At 42.4% G+C, this 16,690-nt stretch overlaps 1 protein-coding gene and 1 pseudogene across 1 annotated transcript in view; one reads left to right on the top strand and one right to left on the bottom strand.

The window, feature by feature from the left end:
• Positions 1–16,690, top strand: part of LOC142192831 (uncharacterized) — a 319,569-nt pseudogene that overhangs the window by 115,546 nt on the left and 187,333 nt on the right.
• LOC142196888 (uncharacterized) overlaps positions 1–16,690 on the bottom strand; it is a 42,550-nt gene that overhangs the window by 24,433 nt on the left and 1,427 nt on the right. The window lies entirely within an intron of this gene.

Genomic DNA, 16,690 nt, shown 5'->3' on the forward strand with positions numbered 1-16,690 from the left:
ATTTCCTATAAAGTCTGCTTGATATGTAAAGTTAGGAAAAATTGGGGGCATATAATAGAATTATTTTTCTCCCTTTATATTAAGGTTTTATACTGGTAATACGCTGCAGAACTTGATGACAGCGCCCCCAATAGGTATAAGGAAGTCTATGTATCAAGGTTTTCTCTACTCTACAAATATAACACCCTGGTTATGGCGCCAAATAGCCATTGCTGTTATGCCGTTTTGTGTCCGAATATACAGTGTTGGCCAAAAGTATTGGCACCCCCTGCAATTCTGTCAGATAATACTCATGTTCTTCCAGAAAATGATTGCAATCACAAATTCTTTGGTATTATCTTCATTTCATTTGTCATTTCATTTGTCTTCAATGGAAAACCACAAAAAGAATTGTCAAAAAGCCAAATTGGATATCATTCCACAGCAAAAAAAGGGGGTGGACAAAAGTATTGGCACTGTTTGAAAAATCATGTGATGCTTCTCTAATTTGTGTAATTAACAGCACCTGTTACTTACCTGAGGCACCTAACAGGTGGTGGCAGCCTTTCTTAAGGCTATTCCGACGTGGTACTTAGAAAAAATGTCGTCTGAATGATAGGATCCCTTTAAGGTTCCTGGACCTCTTGCAATGACGGGCATCTATCCAGTTTGGCTTTCCTTCCACTTTTACTGCTGTATCTGTTTGTAGAATTGAAGCTTCTCCTTGGATGTTTTACGTCCACACTCTGGCCAGAGAATGTTTCACAGCACAGGACCCTATTACCTTTATTGTACTAGAGCCGTTACCGGGGTTCAGTATATGGTGGTAAGGGGATCTCTTCTAAGGATTGGTGTGTAACTTTCCTCTTCTAGGTGTTCTATGCCCTACTGTGTAACTTTCGCTATGTCATGTGTTCTATTGAGTATCTTTCACCTTCTCATATGTTTATAGAATTATAGGAAGGGAACTATTGCTGTTGCAGCTTTCCAGCATTGCACCATATTTTTGGCTACATACATTAAAGATGCACAAATTCTATTAATCAGCTTATACCACTGATAAATTTACAGCATGTTCTCCCCCCCCCCCATCACAGTTCATACCATCTAAGTGTTGGCATTAGTAAATATGTCCACTGTGTGTAAAACCACCATAAGCGTCCGTTCACACATTCACGCGATGTAACACGCCGTTGATTCTGACACGTAAACTCGTGTCAGAGTCAGCGCTGCAAAACAGAATCCCATTGACTTCAATGGGTTCCGTTTAGCGCTCGTAACACATTTAAATCAATGGGTTAAAAAGCTTCCCATTGAATTCAATGTGTTACGCGCGCTAAATAGAACCCATTGAAGCCAATGGGATTCTGTTTTGCAGCGCTGACTCTGACACGAGTTTACATGTCAGAATCAATGACATCGTGTGAACGGACCCGAAGACTGGGTTAATAAAACTAGAGATGAGCGAACACTAAAATGTTCGAGGTTCGAAATTCGATTCGAACAGCCGCTCAATGTTCGTGTGTTCGAATGGGTTTCGAACCCCATTATAGTCTATGGGGAACAGATACTCGTTAAGGGGGAAACCCAAATCCGTGTCTGGAGGGTCACCAAGTCCACTATGACACCCCAGGAAATGATGCCAACACCTCTGGAATGACACTGGGACAGCAGGGGGCGCATGTCTGGGGGCATCTAACACACCAAAGACCCTCTATTACCCCAACATCACTGCCTAACAACTACACACTTTCCACATTCAAAAAAACCTCAATGAAAGTGGGAAAATACCTGGAAACCTTCTTTACTCCCCAAATGGATGGACACAAACCCCAATTTAAGCTCAACAAACAGTAACAACCACCCCTTTAAATCACGTTCCCCATGACAACCACAAATGGAATAGGCAATGGGAATTCCAAAAGCCCTCACTCTTAACTGTCATTTTGAGTGTGTGTGTGTGTGTGTGTGTGTGTGTGTGTGTGTGTGTGTGTGTGTGTGTGTGTGTGATGTGGTAAGACCTTCCAAAATTCACTTTTCTAGCCCTTAACATGAGCCCTTCCAAACAAAGTTACATGACCTTAAGCTGAGCTACCAGCAGAGATTGAGGCCCTTGGCATGAGTAGAGCCTTGCACCAGCAGTGTTTTTGGCACTTAGGGTGAGTTGAGCCTTGTACCAGCGTGTGTCCCTTAACATCAGGCGGGCCCTAAGTTCTGCGCTTTGCACAAAAGTTCCACATTAACTAGGCTGAATGGTACAAAGATTAGTAGGCCCGAGAACCAGGAACAGATCTTGCAATGGCTGTCGGATAACGCTTAAAGCACATTGTCCACCAGCCAGGCAGCCTCTACCTCCTCTTACCCAACAGTCTTGTCCTCCTTCCACCCAAAATTCCCAATCTTCCCAGAACAACTGTGGCACCTCACTATGCCGTCCCTAGCCGTCTCAACTTCTCCCGGTGTGGCGTCCCCGCCTTGCACCAGCACGTGTCACTCAACATCAGGTGGGCCCTTAGTTCCGCGCTTTGCTGCAAGGTCCACTTGACCACCGACACATGGACAAGCGCCTGTGGTCAGGGATGCTGCAGTGCTTATCTTTAATGACAGGCAGGGTGAATGTGGTGGAGTCTGTTCCCCGGGTGCAAACTGGGGTGGCCTATCTCCTCTCCCAGGCCAAAATTCATGGCAGGAGTAGACTGAAACCCTACGAAGCTGCAACCTCCACCCCAGCTACTAGCGGAAAACACTGTAACACTGGCATGGGGAGACGTCAGCAGGCGGTGCTGAAGCTCATCAGCTTGGGGGACAGACAGCACAGTGCCTCCGAGGTCAGGGATGCCATCCTGGCTGAGATGGTATTTTTTTTTCCCTGCTACACCTGGGGCCTGGCATTTTTGCGCCTGTGATAATGGCTGGAACCTGGTAGCAGATCTGGAGCTTGCCAGACTCAAACACGGTCCACGCATGGCCCACGTTTTCCAACTTGTTGGTGCCATGTTTCTTTGAAACCTACACCATTGTGCCTGATATACAGGTCAAAGTGGGGCCATTTTCGTAAGTGAGAACTAGCCTCTGCTAGGCAGAAAACATTCAGAGCACACTCCTCTCATCTTCGCACCGTTGGCTGGCGGAGGAAGACGAGGGGGTTGGAGTGGCATCTGATGTCCCTGTCCCACACGAGGCTAGAGGGTGCACTTCAGTGCATCCCATTGCTTCACCACAAATGGTGTGAAGGGGAGTGGAAAATGGAGGAAATGGAGAGTGACCCTTACAGTTGGGGCCAGCAAAGGCATGCCAAGTAACACACTGGCACACATGGCTGACTTCATCTTGGGTTGCTTTTCAACACATATTTCACATCATGAAGAACAAATAATACTGGATTTTTTCAAGCCTCGAACCCCGGTCTAGGTCTAATGTCTGTTCCTTTCTTATATTAGGGGAGAGGGAAAAAAATTACTTCAGTGATACGTTTAGCGTACATAGACTGACTATTAATGTGTATCCCACTTAGTGTTGTTAGGGTTACACACCGTCACAACCTGGCTAAAGCTTCTATAGCTGTTAATAAAGTCAACATAACTTTACGGTATCCAAAAAGACAGCTGGTACAGACAGAGAGCAAGACAAATGTCACCCAAAGCTGTGAGCTCTGAACACCCACAGTGACTTTGGCGTCATCATCATTATAAGGGAGCGGGTGGTAATAAATAACTTGGCAGTGCCTAAAACCCAAAAAGCTTATACAACTATATTTACATTAAGATACACAAATGAAACTTTTCAGTAGCATGTCATGAGACAAGCTGATAAGCTCTTCCTTTGTGCAGTGCTATTTGAAAGTTAAACGCTGCCTTTATTTTAATTCTGGAGAAGGTGCAGACATTAGATTTAGAACATGTTGTCTTCATTGTCCAAATCCTCTATATAGGTAACGTGTTTTTCGGGACGAGCTGTCTGGGAACGAGCTGGTGCAGCACTGACAACCTGGGTGAATATGGCAAGAGCCTGAGATGTAGGGTGAATGAATCCCCAAATTATTTGTGGAATTCCCAGTGAGACAATGGCACTGTATACCAGTATTAAAAATTGTGGGTGCACATAACCCCCATATATTCTTTGAATTCCCAGTCAGACAATGGCACTGTATACCAGTAGTAAAAATTGTGGGTGCACATAACCCCAATATATTCTTTGAATTCCCAGTCAGACAATGGCACTGTATACCAGTATTAAAAATTGTGGGTGCACATAACCCCCATATATTCTTTGAATTCCCAGTCAGACAATGGCACTAAATACCAGTAGTAAAAATTGTGGGTGCACATAACCCCCATATATTCTTTGAATTCCCAGTCAGACAATGGCACTGTATACCAATATTAAAAATTGTGGGTGCACATAACCCCCATATATTCTTTGAATTCCCAGTGAGACAATGGAACTGTATAGCAGTAGCAAAAATTGTGGGTGCACGTAACCCCCATATATTCTTTGAATTCCCAGTCAGACAATGGCACTGTATACCAGTATTAAAAATTGTGGGTGCACATAACCCCCATATATTCTTTGAATTCCCAGTGAGACAATGGAACTGTATAGCAGTAGCAAAAATTGTGGGTGCATGTAACCCCCATATATTCTTTGAATTCCCAGTCAGACAATGGCACTATATACCAGTAGTAAAAATTGTGGGTGCACGTAACCCCCATATATTCTTTGTATTCCCAGTCAGACAATGGCACTGTATACCAGTATTAAAAATTGTGGGTGCACATAACCCCAATATATTCTTTGAATTCCCAGTGAGGCAATGGCACTGTATAGCAGTAGCAAAAATTGTGGGTGCACGTAACCCCCATATATTCTTTGAATTCCCAGTCAGACAATGGCACTGTATACCAGTATTAAAAATTGTGGGTGCACATAACCCCCATATATTCTTTGAATTCCCAGTCAGACAATGGCACTGTATACCAGTAGTAAAAATTGTGGGTGCACATAACCCCCATATATTCTTTGAATTCCCAGTGAGACAATGGCACTGTATACCAGTAGTAAAAATTGTGGGTGCACGTAACCCCCATATATTCTTTGAATTCCCAGTGAGACAATGGCACTATATACCAGTATTAAAAATTGTGGGTGCACATAACCCCCATATATTCTTTGAATTCCCAGTGAGACAATGGAACTGTATAGCAGTAGCAAAAATTGTGGGTGCACATAACCCCCATATATTCTTTGAATTCCCAGTGAGACAATGGAACTGTATACCAGTAGTAAAAATTGTGGGTGCACGTAACCCCCATATATTCTTTGTATTCCCAGTCAGACAATGGCACTGTATACCAGTATTAAAAATTGTGGGTGCACATAACCCCAATATATTCTTTGAATTCCCAGTGAGGCAATGGAACTGTATAGCAGTAGCAAAAATTGTGGGTGCACGTAACCCCCATATATTCTTTGAATTCCCAGTCAGACAATGGCACTGTATACCAGTATTAAAAATTGTGGGTGCACATAACCCCCATATATTCTTTGAATTCCCAGTCAGACAATGGCACTGTATACCAGTAGTAAAAATTGTGGGTGCACATAACCCCCATATATTCTTTGAATTCCCAGTGAGACAATGGCACTGTATACCAGTAGTAAAAATTGTGGGTGCACGTAACCCCCATATATTCTTTGAATTCCCAGTGAGACAATGGCACTATATACCAGTATTAAAAATTGTGGGTGCACGTAACCCCCATATATTCTTTGAATTCCCAGTGAGACAATGGCACTGTATACCAGTATTAAAAATTGTGGGTGCACATAACCCCCATATATTCTTTGAATTCCCAGTCAGACAATGGCACTGTATACCAGTATTAAAAATTGTGGGTGCACATAACCCCCATATATTCTTTGAATTCCCAGTGAGACAATGGAACTGTATAGCAGTAGCAAAAATTGTGGGTGCATGTAACCCCCATATATTCTTTGAATTCCCAGTCAGACAATGGCACTATATACCAGTAGTAAAAATTGTGGGTGCACGTAACCCCCATATATTCTTTGTATTCCCAGTCAGACAATGGCACTGTATACCAGTATTAAAAATTGTGGGTGCACATAACCCCAATATATTCTTTGAATTCCCAGTGAGGCAATGGAACTGTATAGCAGTAGCAAAAATTGTGGGTGCACGTAACCCCCATATATTCTTTGAATTCCCAGTCAGACAATGGCACTGTATACCAGTATTAAAAATTGTGGGTGCACATAACCCCCATATATTCTTTGAATTCCCAGTCAGACAATGGCACTGTATACCAGTAGTAAAAATTGTGGGTGCACATAACCCCCATATATTCTTTGAATTCCCAGTGAGACAATGGCACTGTATACCAGTATTAAAAATTGTGGGTGCACATAACCCCCATATATTCTTTGAATTCCCAGTCAGACAATGGCACTGTATACCAGTATTAAAAATTGTGGGTGCACATAACCCCAATATATTCTTTGAATTCCCAGTGAGACAATGGAACTGTATAGCAGTAGCAAAAATTGTGGGTGCACGTAACCCCAATATATTCTTTGAATTCCCAGTCAGACAATGGCACTGTATACCAGTAGTAAAAATTGTGGGTGCACATAACCCCAATATATTCTTTGAATTCCCAGTCAGACAATGGCACTGTATACCAGTATTAAAAATTGTGGGTGCACATAACCCCCATATATTCTTTGAATTCCCAGTCAGACAATGGCACTATATACCAGTAGTAAAAATTGTGGGTGCACATAACCCCAATATATTCTTTGAATTCCCAGTGAGACAATGGCACTGTATACCAGTAGTAAAAATTGTGGGTGCACATAACCCCAATATATTCTTTGAATTCCCAGTCAGACAATGGCACTGTATACCAGTATTAAAAATTGTGGGTGCACATAACCCCCATATATTCTTTGAATTCCCAGTCAGACAATGGCACTGTATACCAGTAGTAAAAATTGTGGGTGCACATAACCCCCATATATTCTTTGAATTCCCAGTGAGACAATGGCACTGTATACCAGTAGTAAAAATTGTGGGTGCACGTAACCCCCATATATTCTTTGAATTCCCAGTGAGACAATGGCACTATATACCAGTATTAAAAATTGTGGGTGCACATAACCCCCATATATTCTTTGAATTCCCAGTGAGACAATGGAACTGTATAGCAGTAGCAAAAATTGTGGGTGCACATAACCCCCATATATTCTTTGAATTCCCAGTGAGACAATGGCACTGTATACCAGTATTAAAAATTGTGGGTGCACATAACCCCCATATATTCTTTGAATTCCCAGTCAGACAATGGCACTGTATACCAGTATTAAAAATTGTGGGTGCATGTAACCCCAATATATTCTTTGAATTCCCAGTGAGACAATGGAACTGTATAGCAGTAGCAAAAATTGTGGGTGCACGTAACCCCAATATATTCTTTGAATTCCCAGTGAGACAATGGCACTGTATACCAGTATTAAAAATTGTGGGTGCACATAACCCCCATATATTCTTTGAATTCCCAGTCAGACAATGGCACTGTATACCAGTATTAAAAATTGTGGGTGCATGTAACCCCAATATATTCTTTGAATTCCCAGTGAGACAATGGAACTGTATAGCAGTAGCAAAAATTGTGGGTGCACGTAACCCCAATATATTCTTTGAATTCCCAGTCAGACAATGGCACTGTATACCAGTAGTAAAAATTGTGGGTGCACATAACCCCAATATATTCTTTGAATTCCCAGTCAGACAATGGCACTGTATACCAGTATTAAAAATTGTGGGTGCACATAACCCCCATATATTCTTTGAATTCCCAGTCAGACAATGGCACTATATACCAGTAGTAAAAATTGTGGGTGCACATAACCCCAATATATTCTTTGAATTCCCAGTGAGACAATGGCACTGTATACCAGTAGTAAAAATTGTGGGTGCACATAACCCCAATATATTCTTTGAATTCCCAGTCAGACAATGGCACTGTATACCAGTATTAAAAATTGTGGGTGCACATAACCCCCATATATTCTTTGAATTCCCAGTCAGACAATGGCACTATATACCAGTAGCAAAAATAGTGGGTGTATATAGCCCCAATTCTATTGCTAGGGGACTTGCAGGGTATTTCTGAGGTGAAGGTGGGGGGGCACACCGTTGGAACGGGGATTTGGGGTGTATATATGGGGTATACGGGAATACACTGTCAGTGTGTTCCATTCAGGATCCTGGGAAAGCTGGGTTGCGGCGATTGAGCCCGTCAGTGCCACGTTACACTGACAAGCTTCTCCCTGGAATTTAGCTCTTATAAGAGCTGTTGGTTGTCTTCTCCTTCCTATCCTAGCCTGTCCCTGCCTACCCAGAATCTAAGCCCTAGCTAGCTGGACGGAAACCTCCGTCCTCGGTGAATTGCAAGCTCAGAATGACGCGAACCTGGGCGGCGCTGTTCTTTTAAATTAGAGGTCACATGTTTTCGGCAGCCAATGGGTTTTGCCTACTTTTCTCAACGTCACCGGTGTCGTAGTTCCTGTCCCACCTACCCTGCGCTGTTATTGGAGCAAAAAAGGCGCCAGGGAAGGTGGGAGGGGAATCGAGTAATGGCGCACTTTACCACGCGGTGTTCGATTCGATTTGAACATGCCGAACAGCCTAATATCCGATCGAACATGAGTTCGATAGAACACTGTTCGCTCATCTCTAAATAAAACCTCTCCAGACTTTGACTCAAAAAAACACATCAAAAGCGATCACAAAAAAAGCGGCATTTATTCTTCAACTAGGTTGTCAATAACATAAGTTTTAAAAAAGGAAAGAAAAATGTCTACTGCCCTCTCTGAGTAAATTGATATTGAAAATTCGATTTTTCACATTGAGGATATAAAAATTTCTTGTTCTGTATGAGTCTTCTGATGGGCAACTAGCGATGACAATGCATTAAAATATTTTCCACAGGGACACAAATATGGCTTCTCTCCAGTGTGGACTCTCTGATGTCTAACAAGATCTGACTTAAAGGTAAAACATTTCCCACATTTTGGGCATGAATATGGCTTCTCTCCTGTGTGACATTTTTGATGTGACATTAGGGCTGACTTTTGGATAAAACACTTTCCACATACTGTACAAGAATATGGCTTCTCTCCTGTGTGAATTCTCTGATGATCAACAAGATTTGATTTCCGACTAAAACACCTCCCACATTCTGAACATGGAAAGGGCTTCTCTCCAGCGTGAGTTCTTATATGCTCAGCAAGATTTGATTTTCGAGTAAAACATTTCCCACAATCTGAACATGAAAAAGGCTTCTCTCCTGTGTGAATTCTTTTGTGTGCCACAAGATCTGATCTCTGGATAAAACATGTCCCACAGTCTGAACATGAAAATGGCTTCTCTCCTGTGTGAGTTTTTTCATGGTCAGCAAGATTAGATTTCCACGCAAAACATGTTCCACATTCTGAACATGAAAAAGGCTTCTCTCCTGTGTGAATTCTCTGATGTCTTACAAGTTTCGATTTTTCACTAAAACATTTGTTACACTCTAAACATGAAAACAGCTTTATCCCTGTCTGAGTTCTTTGTTGTTCAACAAGATTTAACTGAAAGCTGTAATGTCTACTTTCCAAACATGATGGTGACTTGTCCCTTGTGTGATTTATCTGATGTTTAACAAGCTCGGATTTATAGGTAAAACCTTTCCCACATTCAGAGCATGAATGTGACTTTCCTCCTGTGTGAGTTCTTCGATGTAGAATTAGAGCAGATGTTTGGTTAAAACACTTTCCACATGTGGTACAGGCATATGGCTTCTCCCCTGTGTGAATTCTTTGATGTTTAACAAGGTCGGATTTATAGGTAAAACATTTCCCACATTCTGAGCATGAAAATGGCTTCTCTCCTGTGTGAATTTTTTGATGTGCAACTAGAGTTGGTTTCTGGGCAAAACATTTACCACATTCTAAACATGGAAATGGCCTCTCCCCTGTGTGAGTTCTCTTATGTTTACCAAGACTTGATTTCTGAGTAAAACATTTCCCACATTCTAAACATGAATATGGCTTCTCTCCTGTGTGAGTTCTCTTATGTGCAACACTAGCTTTGTGACTTTGATTTTGTTCAAAAGTCTGTGATGAATCAGAAGATAGGACAAGTCTAATAGGATCAGATGCTAGAGGTTTCTCCTGAAGGGCTGAGGGTATATCTGGGGTAAGGGCATGTTCTTCATATAGATCTTGTGTGATACCATGATCCTCTGCTTTATAATCTGTAGATGTCAGATGTCCCTCTGAGCTCTTGGTACAGTCATCTGACAAGAAGAAAAAAAACTGATTTTATTATTTTAATATACTATAATCTCAAATTATACTAACATTTTATATAGCATTTCTGTACAACAATTTTCATGCAAATTGTGAAATATAACAGTGAGGCCATGGCTTTTCACATTCTATTAAATATACTTATTACGCTTTTGAATATATAGTAGCAGCTAGTGAGAACCTGACATGTAATATGAGATAGAACATATAATAAAAAAATGAACTAAAAAGAAAGAGGGAAGGTGAGGAGGGGAGTTAGAAGGAACGACCCCCAGAGGGCGAATACCTTGCTGTCAAATAAGATGTTAGAGGCCAGGCTTGGCCATCCTGAAAGTGATAATAGTCATCCTGGTACTTTGAAAGTTTAAAGGCGTTCCTACTGCTAACAGTAGTCATATATTCCATGCACAGCATTTTATTCACCAGTGTCAACAGTTGGTTTGCCATCATCATCGTCATCAGAAGGAGACCATACGGTAAATTGTGCTGCAATGTCCCGTACATTTAACCAAAAGGAGGAAAGCAAGCAACACTACCACATGATGTGTATACAGCAGCCCTCCTCTTCTGCGCATCTCCAGCACAGGGTAGAAGTAGTATGTGGATCCAATGGAAGTTTTGTCTGCTAAGAGCTTTGATTTCTCCTCTGCAAACCAGGAAACCTGGAGGAAACCAGTAGTCAATTTTTCGATGGAGTCAGAAATCAACTGTAGAGCTGGGACAAAGATCCCCTGACTGGACCTGGGCCGTGCAAAGGAATTTAACGGAGGTGAGCATCGGAAAGAAAGTATTGTCCTTGAGAGGATAGGTTGGGTGTTGCGTAAGGTGAGAGCCTGAGGCCCACTACCTTTCCTCCAAGAAATTAGACATTTGGAATTTGCCTCTTCATATCCAATCCCTAAAGCATCCACTTGTATTGCCAGGTGGGATATCATGAGTTTCCCGGAATTGGAAAAAAGAAGTGGATGGGTGATGTTGTGTTGTATTTTATGTATTTTCTATTTTATGGCATAATTTTGGGGTGTCTATAACTTATTGAATATGAAGTTTTCTTAACATTGAGGGACAAAAGAAAAAAAGAACATACTCATCTGTCCTCGGTGCTCCACTGACTCCCAGTGCCGACTGGGATCCTGCTGCTTTTATGGTTTCCCCTGACAGAAGACATCATCAGTACTCTGCTTGGCAGGCAATCCATGGAACCCATAGAGCTGGACAAGGTCCACTACACACTTCAGCCCATACTATAAGAGGTGACTTGACTATGAGATATTGTCTGATGGATCCTACAATCTGTTTAGAGATCAGATCATGGGCAAGGCTCAATCAGCAGGCTCAATAGACTTCCATGGAGCAGAGATTCTCCTCCTCCTTGACATCTCACACCATACTCTTTCAATGAGAAGACTCAATCACTATCTTCGAGACAAGATTAAGGAAACTGATACAACGTACACCTGGGGCACTCTATACATTATAGAGTATGAACAAACGGAGTAGCCATTTCCATCTTTGAATCTTTTGGGTCAGTGCACACAGAGTTTTTTGACACTGAATCCGCCTCAAAATCAGCCTCCCAATAGAGTCCCCTGCACTTTTTTGGGATCCAGTCAACATCCATGACTAAATCCAACCTACTCTTCTTTTCCACTGGATCATACGTTCCATTCAACCGAAGGAGCAAGGCCCTCCAAGATCAGGTCATCCGCCACAGAGAGGACCATCCAATGGGGCTCAGAGTCATAATCAGCAGACTAATGATTACGTCTATATATAATCAGTATAGCAGGAAAAAACCAAGAGGCTGCGCTCCTTGAAATGGGACTTTTATATAGTAGTGGGATGGTAACCAGTCGACCCGTACGTAAAAGCCGATAATAGGCGGCAGGTAGATGGGAGGAATAGCCGTGTTATGGTACAATAGCATCCACTGGTTTGTGTCTATCAGTAAACTGGAGACATAGATATCCAAATGTGTGCTGGGAAAGGCTTTGCCAAAAAAAACCAGGATGTGCGCTCTCCACACAAAGACACAATAGTCGATAGAACTCGTGGTACTCGATTAAAAACGTGGAATTTATTAATGTAGGTAAGTTTTTTGGGAAAACTTTTCCCAGCACATATTTACATCTATACAGTATATCTCTTCTGTAGGCGGCAAGTAGAACTTTACAGAGACGTGTGTCTGAGCGGCGCAAAGGATTTAAGAAAAGTGAAGAGGATGCAAAGATGGCTAGGAGACATGCGAAATTTTGAAAAAATACGAAAATTGTTCAAAATTAACCAGAATGTGAAAATGATGGTAAATATCGATAAACTCGTGATTAAGTCATTCCTGACCAGAAAGAAAACCGCAAGACAATTTGTGCGAAAACAAGTGGCTGTTAATGCATCGGGAAGTCCGGATGACTTCTCCGAGGCTGCAGAAAGTAATAGACTCAAAGCCATGTCCAAGACACTCAAACATAAAGTATCCAGAGAGAAGTCAGATTGTTGCAAAATGGTTAAATGCGAGGTGTGATCAGACACCTGGCCTTGTCACAAGAGGAGTTGGGGGCAGACGTTACGTGAGGGCAAACACATGGTATTCAGACCAGACCAGAAGGTTCACATATTTATATATCATGTCCATAGTCCAACTATGATAAATGAGGGAATCTGATGCTAAAATATCTGACAGGACACAAAGCTTCAAACATTGTACAAAAAGTTGTAGCAGTCGGTGACTGAGGGGAACCAGTGACCCTTCTGTGCTTTATATAGTGGTGACTCCTCACCTGGGCCGGTACCTGTAGGAATGTCCTTCTCACACTCCTCATCACCACTCACATAGGGCTCTTCCTTTATCCTTATGGCTATCACATTAGTATCGTACAGATCTTTATCCTGATGGAAAATCTGTGAAATAAATAATGTATAAATCAGGACAGGAGAAGTCATGGAGCATGTATGAGCAAAAATCATCAATAATCAGCATGATGGGGAGGGGGCAGAGTAGGCCTCTGGCCTACCTCGCAGTACATGAAGCCTATTTCGGTGCCATCCTGCCTCAGTCTGATGCTCTGCAGTATGGGAGGCTCTTTTTTAAGCCATATGACTGTGGGACCCGACCTCGAAGCCCACGTGATCCCAGAGAGCAGCTACTAAGAGCAGTCTTGGTCTGAAGAACCACTGGAACTCCTAGGCCTCTAGTGGAGAAAAGCTTGCTCTTCATTGAGTCCACAAGGTCAGGACTAAAGGGGCTCACTCATAATATTTCTAGAAAAAAAAAACTAAGGAGACTCAAGATGGTCCCTGGACTTGTGGTGCCTTGTAAACCCCTAGTATGGCCACCATAAGGTATACTATCCGTATATGACTCTGCTATACTCAGATTGCCACCTGAAGGAGCAGAACTTCACTACCTACTATGTCACCTCTCGATCCTACCGTGTACTAGACTGTGGCTCAGATTAGACTTTCCAGGGATATACTGAGGCTCCCAGATTACCCCCCTTGTCATTGAGTGGCCTACAGAATAAACAACAGGGGCATAATGATCATGGTCACAGGGGGTGCGACCGCGACTCGAGGGGTACAGGGCCCATGGCCAGCTGGAAATGGCCGGGGCCCCGTACCACCATAATAGTGGTAGGGGAAAGCCTTGTTACCTGACTGTTCTATATATAGTCCTGGGCTGAGCATCCACTCCGGGGCTCTTCCTGCCGGTAACTCAGGTCACACAAGTGGTTATATGGGACGCCCCATGTGACCGCAAGACCTCAGTTGGAAGACAGAAGAGGATGCTTCAGACCACAGGACGGAGCGAGGTAAGGTGAGGTTCTTGTTATTTTTAATCACTTCTCCTGGGCCTCTACTTATTATATTCAGAGTATAATTACAGTATATTAATAAATATTTATATTAATATATTATATATATTATAATACTCTAAGGTCTGAGGAGAGCCCAGAGTATAATAATAGCACCGGCTCGGGGGACAAGGGGGGCACTGTGGGGGAAATATGTGCATATAATACTGTGTGGGGTCCATTGTGGAGCATATAATACTGTCCCAGTATTGTTTACATGCCGGACGTTGCGCTGCTCACTTGCCATATTCTTGATAGCTGCAGTTGTGGCTACTAACGCTGTATCCCTTTCAAGTATCTGAGATATCACTTCAGTGCCTGTAACCGACACTATCAAGAATTCGCTCTAGGATGTAGGGGGCCCGGGACAAAAGTTTACATGACTTTACAAGACTTTAGTTACGTCACTGATAAACAGTCTTGTTAACCTTTAGTCCAGTATACCTCAGAGGTGCCGTACAGGACTGACTCTCTCTATCTAGTTCTCTGCATCATGGCTCCAACCAAGCAGAGCAAAATTATAATGAAACTGGAGCAATCTGCAAGGCCTGGAGCTATATTGGACACTGGACCATATGCCTCAGATGGCAAATACTGAGGCTGTAATGGTGGTGGCTGAACATCAGATGTACAAAGAGAATCAGCCCAACATACTGAAGTCCTCAAGGCAATAATAGAGGCCACTATTATCTGTTCAGAGAAAATGCATTCCCTTCCCTTTGTTCCTATGAGAAGATCTAACATCTAATACTGCTGGATAAACCAAGACTGACCACAAGGACTTCACAGCCCGTCTACACATCATAGGGAATATCTCCATCTACCTGATCATTATCCTGTGGAAGAAGAGGACTGGGACATCTCTCCGGTGTTGTCCTCTTACTGGATCTACCTGTAGGAAACACAGACGGACTGAATTCATTCTGTACATACAAATACTGGAAGTCCATGTGTATATAGTCATGTCTATTACCTGCTGATGTGAGGGGCTGCTGGTCCTCCATCATCACCTCCTTGTACAGATCCTTGTGTCCTTCTAAATACTCCCACTCCTCCATGGAGAAATAGACAGCGACATCCTGACACCTTATAGGAACCTGACAACACAATGATACAGTCATCACCCCGACCCCTCCAGTTACTGTATAATGTCCCAGCATTCCCAGCACTGTCACCTCTCCAGTCAGCAGCTCCAGCATCTTGTGGGTGAGTTCTAGGATCTTCTGTCCATTGATCTCCTCCTGTATCAGGGGGTGAGGCGGAGGCCCCAGGACTGGGCTCAGGGTTCCTCCATATCCATCATACACAGGAGCCTGACAGCGCCCACTAGAGGTCTTCTTCACTACTGTGTAATCCTGGTTATGGGGAGACACATTAATAAATCTCACTACATACATGTCCAGAGTCCATCACCTCTCCAGTCATATCATCTGTTATTACTATAGATAAGAATGATGTCATGATGACATCATCAGAATCTCTCACCTCTCCAGTAAGCTGGTAGATGATCTCTAGGGTGAGATTTAATAGACTTTCCGCCATCTTGTTTCTGTCTCTTTCCATCCTTGATGGATCAATCAGGAATATTCTCTTCTATAGAAGATACTGAGAGGATTCTATATTGTAGGAACCTGAATGGAGAGAAGATGAGACAATATATAATACATAGTATCGCTGTCATGTACAGACTGTGGATGTGTCTGCAAAGGGTCATTTCAATCCACTCACTCAACACAGTCCATGGCCCCCAGATACACACTGCCACCACCTACTGATTCGGGTTAGAAGGTATCCAACCCAACCATGAATAAGACTTTACAACACATGACAAAACACACATTAAATGGCAATGGATCCATAGAGCATAGAGAAATGAACATTAAAGTGAATATCAGTGACCTACAACAAGCAAACAGTTAGAAAACAAAACGGAGTAAACCGCTTACATGTCACAATTCTTCTGATCCAGTTGAGCTTTGAAATATAAGATGTCCGCCACCCAACCTGGCTGACTCCACAGGTGTGACAAAGTTTCTCTGGTTACCCTGTTATTGGGCTGTGTGTGTATACGGTGCTCATACAAATTGCTTATATCCCTTTATAGGAGTGATCATGCTATGCTAGGGCTATAGCACATATTAGTCTTGAGCCTGGGGGGATTGACTATATATTTTTCAGTATTTTTCTAGGTATCACACCACACTACCCATTTTGGCAATCACATTATTATTCTTTACCCTATCATATCACTTGGCTATCCAAGAATATTGTATTAGCTTTTAACAGTATTTAATAAAAGTTATATTTTAATGTACCCTACTTTAAGTTTTGTTCACAGAACATTATTAGGTGCATCTACCCATATCTATCTTCAGTTAGTTTTGAGTTAGAATTGGAAAAAACTCATTAACTTTTCCTTTCAGACTTTTCATAAAATAGTAGTCGTCTGTATAGTAAAACCCCCTGACATAGGCAGCGTGTAA

The sequence above is a fragment of the Leptodactylus fuscus genome, chromosome 1 (genome assembly GCF_031893055.1).
Source record: "Leptodactylus fuscus isolate aLepFus1 chromosome 1, aLepFus1.hap2, whole genome shotgun sequence".
In the NCBI taxonomy this organism is placed as follows: Eukaryota; Metazoa; Chordata; class Amphibia; order Anura; family Leptodactylidae; genus Leptodactylus; species Leptodactylus fuscus.